We start from the raw sequence: 9,063 nt of genomic DNA on the forward strand, positions 1-9,063 counted from the left end.
TCGCGATCCCCGCCGGCCTTGCTCGATGCGCGTCCCCTCGCTGGTCCTCAAGGAGGCGAAGTGCTGGTTCACCGACTACCTCAACTCCACCCGCGCCATCCCCTTCTCCCACGCCGACTCCATCGTCTCTCACGCTCCCTTGTCCCTCTCCGCCTTCGTCGCCCAGATCCCCTTCCCTTCGACCACCGCTCGAGCGGACTTGAAGCGCATCTTCCGCCGCTTCCTCACGTACCACCCCGTCAACGAGTACGACTTTTTTTTCGAGAGCATCGGCCTCCCTCCATCCTCCTCCTCCGTCGCCGCCTCTACCTACCCCAGTTACTTCCTTTCCGACGACGCTTTGCTCCTTGCGGCAGTCTCGGCGCTCGTACACTACGGCTTCCCTTGGACGAAGCTCGGCCTTCTCTACCGGGAGGAGCCACGCATCTTTTCATCGGATTCCGACCGACTTATTTCCAGGCTCCGTGCCCTCGAGTCCCGTGGCTTTAACCGCGCATGCATCATCGGCATTTGCCTTGCTTTCCCCTCCGCGCTGAGTGGAGATGCTGGTCCTGGTGGGGAAATCGATCACTTGTTTCAGTATCTGAACAAGGTATTCCTCAACTTCGATCTATTAGACTCCGTCCCGGAAAACAATGTGGACATCTTCCTCCAGGTGTGTAGGAATATTCGTGTGTTCTATGATTTGGATTCTAGAAAGGGAACGATGGGCGAGCTGATGTGCAAGAACCTTCGGAAGATATTTCTTGAGCTGGATGATGCCTTAATAGCCCAAAAATTGAAGTTTTTCATCAAATTAGGAATGAATGCTACTGAAGCTGGACATTTCATTCTTAAACATGCTGATATTTTCAATATCGATTTGGAAAACACTAGCATTTTGATGCCGGAGTATCTCAAGTCTATTGGTTTGGATAAGGATAATGTCGCTATGCTGTCTCGGAGGTTTCCTTATGTGATGGGCAAGAATAAATTAGGTAATTTGCTGGCGACCATGAAAGCCATGAATCTGCACGAGTGGTTCCTAGGCAAGATCTCGAATGGTGGGAATCTCCATTATCTCTCGTCTGAATGTGTGCTTGTTGGCTCTCATGACAGCTTCAGACAGTGGGCTTCGTCAAGGTTTGGAAAGGCTAAAATCTGCGAGGATGGAGCAGTTAGTGGACAAGAAAGTGAAATTCATGCTGAATAGCGGATTTGGGGAGAATAAGCTGACACTTAGATCCATATCAGTAATCAAAGGCCCAAACGACCAATTGCAGGAGCGATTCGATTGCCTTCTCGAGCTGGGTATTGAGTACTCCACGCTTTGTAGGATGGTAAATGCAAAACCCCTTATATTGAATCAGTGCATGGATACTGGATACCTTCCATGAGAAGGTGAATTTCCTTTGCAATGACTGGGGCTACTCTTTGCAATTGGGTACTCGTTGGAGTACCTTGAAAATTTCCCTGCTTTTCTTTGTTATGGTCTGGAGAACAGAACTAAGCCAAGATTTAAAATGCAAGATTGGCTTAAAAAACTTGGCTTGCTGAAGAAGCATCTTGCGCCATCCACCATCCTTTCATATTCTGAGAGGGAATTCATGACTTTCCTCTATAGTGTCCATCCGGCTGCTCCTAAACAGTGGCTGGAGTGCTACTTATCCAGAGGTGACAAAGTTGGAAATCAACGAACCTTATTTACGCCTTACCGCGTGCATAAAAATCATGCTTAAAGAATTGAGAAATACTTTTTTTCAGTGTTGATCACTGAGGCTCTTCTGTGTACATGTAAACTTTATTGGAACTTATGATTTCTTTCATGCCATAATTCAGTCAACCATTACCTTTGGAATCTGCAGAATTAGCATTTATGGGTGTATTGTTGTTTTTCTTATTGATATTGCCCTAGTTCTGACTCAACCCCTAAGATATTCCAAATGAATTAAGAGACCTGACCACAGTCCTTGGAATCTTGTGATAAATGACACTTATCAAGTATAAAACTAGGCACTACTTGGATTTTTGTTAAATTCTTTTAGCAAACAATTTAAAGCTTTTAGGAAAATAATTTAAAGCTTGCAGAATACTAGTATCTCCAGTTTTATGTTTAAGAGCTGACACAGGTTATTGATTATTTACAGGGTTAGTAAATCGTTATTAGTTCAAACAGGTCAGTTAACTTGGATCTGCTTTCATATTTTACTCAGCCTTAGTCTTGTAGAGCAACTGAACATGGTCTAATTTTTTTCAACTGTTTATGTCTTATGTTGGCTACTCCATGTGTATCGTATTAGCAGTAACTGATCATCATCTGTTGTGTGAACAGACTATTTGCTGGATTTTCATACATGTAAACCGCCTCCTTGCGATGCAGCTCCGACCTTTGTCTTTTGGAAGGCAAGCTTCCTGGGAAATAAATTTATTTTATCTAAGCAGCTTGATGTTGCAAAGGTACAGCCTAGTTGATTGTAGCTTTTGGCCAGTCTTACTATATTGATCCTTGTTCTTTATTTATTTTCACTGGGTGAAATTTGATCTTCTACAAAGAAAAGAGTTGCTAACATATCCATGTTCCTCTTGCTTCTGATTGGTGAAATGAAGATTCTGTATCCACCTTGCTGCTGTTTCTGTTCATCTCTTCCGCTGAAAAAAATATAAGGTTTGTTTACAACTATCATAAACCTTTATCTTTTGGTTACGTTAATTTTCTGTTGTTGTTAATTTTAGCTTGCATGATATGATTGGTCTCTTTCTGGATCCAAGTTTCCTTGTTCTTAGTTTCAACATCCTTGCTCTAGTTACTCCCATAGAAGTCAGACTATCATGGTTTGAGCATCAACTTCCCAATCAAGGTGGGCTGTCACTTGATGTGAAGCCTTGTAAAAATCTAATTAACCTCAAAATCCTTTATAAAGAAACTCTTAGGAGGTGCTTATGCTTCTATCGAAGCATATATGTAAAAGAATGTCTACATGTCTTCAAGGGCAGAGCAAAAGCAATGTTACAGGGTTGGCATGAATTCCAGCAAACATGAGCAAGGATATGAGGGGCATTAGAGTTACAGTAGATGAAATTCCATATCAAACAATTAAACCATCCTCACTAGAACATTGATATGTTGAGGAAAATACAATGGCAAAAAATAGCAGTAAAGACTTGCGACAATGAAAAAAACATTGCATTCCATACAGTCAACGGTTCACAAAAACAGAGAGAAAAATAAGCTAATAAGCAAGAGGTAGGCCTGTAGGATTAAAAGATAGCAGTAGTAATGGTTTAAAAACAAAAACAGCAACGAAGAAGAAAGTAAGAGCTTGTGTATTACAATGCTGTTACATTAATAACATCAATTTTGCCAAATACCTCATGCTGTTATCCGATGCAGGATGAATGGTTGCTAAGCATGTTTGCTGAAAGTTTGCAGGTTTGAAGAGGACAAGATTTTTATGATCACATGGAATTTGAAGATTACAAGAAACTGTGGAGGTAGGCCTGTAGGGTTAAAACAAAGGTAAATCTGCTACATCAACGGTCCTTCTAGAGTTGGCTCCACGGATATAGAGGGAGGTTAATTCAGGTACACAGGCATTAAATGCATGGTGAGTCGAAAATGTAGGTCATCATCTCTTGGGATCGACTCCTGATCAGGCCTGTAGGATTAAAAGATAGCAGTAGTGATGGTTTAAAAACAAAAACAGCAACAAAAAAGATTGTGGCCTACAAAGGATGCAAATTGCAAAAGCTTCAGATGAACTTGACTAAGAAGGTAGGACTGAATCTTGAAGATGATGAGAATGAAGGTAATTGTACTACAAAACTCTTCAACTTCCTCGAGGGAAATAATTGTTTATTGTTGCTTGATGGCATTTGGAATTCCTATGATCATGTCATGTTGAGGATGGAGCAAGTACTTGCCGAGCATGGCATGGAGCAGAAGCTCAAGGTGGTAGACACAGAGCGAGCAAGTATGCACTAGAATGAGGTCCAACGTGAAGAAAAAGTGGAAGGTTGGACATCTGATCAAGCATTGGAACTCTTTCTGAAGTATGCAGGTGAAGATGTAATCAACTCAGAGACAGAAAATAATCGACTAACAAAAGAAATTGTTAAAGGGTGTGTCCCTTGCTTTCATCACCGTCTATAGAACCTTGTCCATAAAGAGGTCATTAGAAGTTTGGAGTGATGTCCTTACACACGCTGAGGCAATCACAGATGTCAGAAGTCATGGTTATGGAAGAACTAGATATTATGTTTGCAGCCTTTAGCGTGGAAGATGATAAACTAATACAGTGTTGGATAAGACTTGGCTTGATGAGTTTGACTCGATTAATAGTGTTCCACCGAGAACATTCCGATATCGAGACTTACATTTACATGCTTGTTAGAGCTTGTTGATAAGAGCACACTACACGGAACAAGATGCATGATGTGATTCAAGCATGCAAATGCAAGAATCTCCGCATGGAAGTGTCCTCGGTCGAATGCTTTGTTGATCTAGTCAAACTCATCAATTAGGCCAAGTCCTATCCAATACTATATTAGTTTGCTTTGTCAATTTTGAAATCTTCAGGCCACAAAGTGTAGCACAATAGGTCGGCTCTCATGTTAGCCATCTTCGAGGCTATCATAGCTAAGTTTAAAGGCAACAAACATAGGGTTTAATTTTTTTATACCCCGTGATTTTTGTCATTTGTGATTGCCTTAGTTGGATAAGGATATCATTCTAAATTTCCAATGACCTCTTTGTGAATATGGCTCTGGCGACGGTGATGAAAGCAAAGGGCACATATTCTTTAGCAATTTTTTTTTTGCTAGTCGATTAATTCTTAATTCTGAGTAGATTACATCTTCTCTTGCATACTTCTGAAAGAATTCTCATAATCAAATGCTAAGGAGATTATGCTCTATACAAGTTAGGTTTGTCGTGACATTAATTTCGTTTATTGTGTGTGAACTGTAATAATATCAAAATAAAATATAGATAAAAGTTAAATAAATTGACTACATGTATAACTATTACTATGTTTATATCTTAGCAATTAATTTGGAGATTAAAAACTCTAAAAGTGAGTAAAAAATATAAAGTGAATATAAGAAAGAAATGTATAGTGTAAAATGGTACATCTCAACCAATTTTAAGAAGAACAAGGATGAGTGTAATAATAAGATCAATTATAATATCAAAATAAAATATAGATAAAAGTTAAATAAATTGACTACATGTATAACTATTACTATGTGTATATCTTAGCAATTAATTTGGAGATTAAAAACTCTAAAAGTGAGTAAAAAATATAAAGTGAATATAAGAAAGACATGTATAGTGTAAAATGGTATATCTCAACCAATTTTAAGAAGAACAAGGATGAGTGTAATAATAAGATCAATTAAGGACAAACAATGTAAAAATCACATATTGACCAACAAGAGAAGAAATAAGAATTCTATTTTCAAATATTTTAATATCAAGCACAAGGTAATTAAAATGAAAAGAATTCTTTTTTCAAATACTTTAGTATTAAACACAAGGTAATTAAGGTGAAGCAGGTAGGAAAATCCATCTCGAAGTAGAAATCAATATTTGTAATCGACTCCCATATCTCAGGTTACACTAGCAACTATCTATGTAATAGGTGAATGAGACTCTTTATTAATTATAAGTTTGTATCAGGACACTTACCTCCCTCCTACTCACCTTAAAACAGATAATTTATGCTCTCAAGGTATGATTGAGTTAGTTAGTATGAAACAGATTTACTAAAGTGAGAAAGAGTCGAATCTTGACGAAGCCGAGCCAATGTCTTTCTTTGTAGTGGTTAGTTGTAGCTTCTCGATTTATCTCCTCACAGATAATCATGGATTGATCGTGTGAAATCATTGGACTGACGGATTTCACCTTTTCGATAATTTACTCAATTATCCAGTTTTAGGAGATGCACAATCAAATCTCAAGCCACTTAATTATCACGTGCATAAAATTGCATCATGTTCTCAATCAGCATCACCATTAGAAGTTCTATAACTCGAACATTTTCCTTTTCGAACTGTAGCACATCAGAATTTATCCATTTATTCAAACAATGTCAACCATCGTTTATTCAAACAATGTATAAGATTTTTTTTAAAAAAAATATTATATTTATTTAAAATAATTAACAAACAAGAATTAAATTTTTATAATTTATTTTGAAACAAGTTATTTTTATAAATAGATCAATTCATATTCATATTAAATCAGCTATATACATTGACTGAACCGGGTTTGGCTGATTAGACCATAGCAGAGCAAACCCGGTTGAACTGCTTCGCTGATGGAGAAATTTTCCACTCTTCAATCGAAGAAGAGGACTCGAGAGATCTCGACTTCGTCCACGTCCTGAGCTCCCACGCTCCGATTGGATTCTCCTGCTGCGTGAGTTCAATTTTCTTCCTTTCATATTCCATTTTCTATATGGTTTCTCTTTCAGGATCATTCTTCTCCTCCTAGTTTCTTCTTACTGTTTTTATTTTTTGAGGGATTTTAGTCGTCTGGCAAGATTGAATCATTCGAGCCGAAATCGAGTTGCTGTTTTTGAAATTTGCTTTTGGGATTCATGAGAATCTTGTTAGACTGAAGGATCTGGTGGTCCATTAACTTTTTATGCTTTTTTTTGCTTGGTTTAGATGGAACTCGTTGACTGTAATTTGTTTTGCTCGTGTTAGCTTTTATGTTTGCATAACGCTCTTTGATTATACTTGAACAGTGTCGATTAAGTTTCCAGGGCAGTTGAATATGAGAGATTTTAATTGATTTATTGTTTTACACGCTTACATGGCCTTTGGATTTTTGTCACTGAGCAATTCAATTTTTATCCCTCCTTTGAAATCTAAATATTGAAAGGAGGCAGTGTCAAGATCATCTCAAAATAATTTTTTCCCAAAATATTGATGCAAAGTAAATAATTCACAGTGATTTTAATTTCTAGAATGTGTTTTTGTTGAAGCCTTGATGGGAACTTTTTTGAAATGAGGATCTTGTTTGAGCATTTTGGAAGAAAAACGTTGGTGTTTGGTGGTCTGGTAACTGTTGCTGAATGCATTATAAGTACCAATTATGATGCAAGTACACCTTTGAAATTCTAATGCTATTGACTGCATCTGATCTTGATGTAACCAGTCTGTGGGCATTAATTTCGTTATCCACCTGCATCCAAGCAAGTCACTGTTCATTCCATATTTTTTCGTCAAACTGTTCATTCCATACTGAAACGATAGCAAAATCTATTAGACTCTACTGCAAACAATGACAAGAGACACACAAGATTATCCAGAAAAGAGATGACCAGAAAAAGGGTTATCTATTTGATCTCTTTAATTTAGTTATGTGAACATTTTTCTCATCCCTTATTGTTCTTGTGTACAACAAAGTATTCAACTGGGTGGTTGCTTCACAAGGTAGGAGCACCCACAATTTTGCAGGGTCTGGTTTGTTGTTTCTCTTATTATTTCTTTGAGAATGCTCTTATACAATTTAGTTGCTACATTTTTTTGTATGAATTTGACTTTTTCAATGAATGTCATACATCTACGAATAATTGAGATGTTTATGATTTGCAGAGCTTGCCTTAAAATCCAAATAGATAATGGCAAGCAAAAGAATTCCAAAAGAGCTCTTGGACTTGCAGAAGGATCCTCCTACATCATGCAGTGCCGGGCCGGTTGGAGAAGACTTGTTCCATTGGCAGGCAACAATCATGGGTCCTGTTGATAGCACTTATTCAGGAGGGGTGTTTTTCGTTAAGATTCATTTCCCACCAGACTATCCATTTAAGCCTCCTAAAGTCAACTTCCAAACGAAGGTACTTTGCATGATGCTTGCACCCTCCTGTTTGTAGCACCTCTGTAGTTGGTGAAATTGTTACAATGAACAATGGCTAATACCATTGTTTTTATTTCTAACACAAGTTAAAAGAAAAAATGTAATATATGGAAGTTGCTTAGCATGTTTCATTCAATTTAAGCAAATAACTCTGTCACACAGAATAGTAGACAATTCGATGTGTTGCTACAATTCTGATGTGAAAATATCAGACAACACAATTAGATTTTTTGGATATTTGTTCATTATAATTTTCATGTGTTTTCAAGTTCAAGTTTTGCTGCATCATAAATGTGCTTGAGGATCTAGAATAATCCACTTCTAGCTTATTAGTTAACTTTGGTGGAAAATGATAATGAAATTATACTATTATCAAGATTATGATAAGGGTATTGTAGATACATAATACTGACCTGACATGATTAACTTGATTTAAGGTTAAACAAATGGTATTTATGAAAGATTTGTAATGGCAAAAATAGTATTTCATAATATTATAACAATAAATATGTATTTGCCTTTTGCAGTGGGATTCAATTATGATCATCATGAGGTTACTCTATCATGCAGGTTTACCACCCTAACATCAAACTCAAACGGAAGCATCTGCCTTGACATCCTCAAGGAGCAGTGGAGCCCTGCATTGACAATCTCCAAGGTTCTCCTCTCAATTTGCTCTCTTCTGACCGACCCAAACCCAGACGACCCTCTCGTTCCCGAGATCGCCCACATCTACAAGACCCAGAGGTCACAGTACAAGGAGACTGCCCGGGCCTGGACCCAAAAGTATGCCATGGGTTGAAATTCATGACCACCCCAAGTTGTTGCAAGTGTTGTAGTGCTCATGTGAGAGCTTAGACTAACTCTTCTTTCAAGTCTGTGTTTGGTGTGTGTTGCACAAGTCTGTGACATCAAGTTGAGTCCTTAGCACATTGTATTGTGTTATGCAAATGACAATTTCAGTTTCTGGATTTACCTCCTCACATATGATCATGGAGCTGACTGACTGTATGAGATGGATGGAATGACGGATTCTACTTTTTACTAAAATATATTAGGCAAACGGCACCTTTTTATTTGAACCTTTAGATTGCTTTTGAATTCATTTGTCAATCTTTTTTATTTGCCATTCTCTCAAAAAAAAATTGCATTTATCTAAACTATTTCTATTTTTAAATTACACTTTGTGTGAGAATATTCTTTATTGCTCCATCAAATTC

General features: G+C 37.6%; 2 pseudogenes; both read left to right on the forward strand.

Annotated features, from left to right (window-relative positions):
- The first annotated feature begins 5 nt into the window (after nt 1–5).
- Nucleotides 6–1,957, forward strand: LOC141841207 (transcription termination factor MTEF18, mitochondrial-like; annotated as a pseudogene).
- Nucleotides 1,958–6,303: 4,346 nt separating this feature from the next.
- Nucleotides 6,304–8,814, forward strand: LOC141838125 (ubiquitin-conjugating enzyme E2 28-like; annotated as a pseudogene).
- Nucleotides 8,815–9,063: the final 249 nt, after the last annotated feature.

This window comes from Curcuma longa, chromosome 11 (assembly GCF_044706935.1).
Source record: "Curcuma longa cultivar G26 ecotype Majalengka, Jawa Barat chromosome 11, ITB_CL_G26_1.1, whole genome shotgun sequence".
NCBI classification, from domain to species: domain Eukaryota; kingdom Viridiplantae; phylum Streptophyta; class Magnoliopsida; order Zingiberales; family Zingiberaceae; genus Curcuma; species Curcuma longa.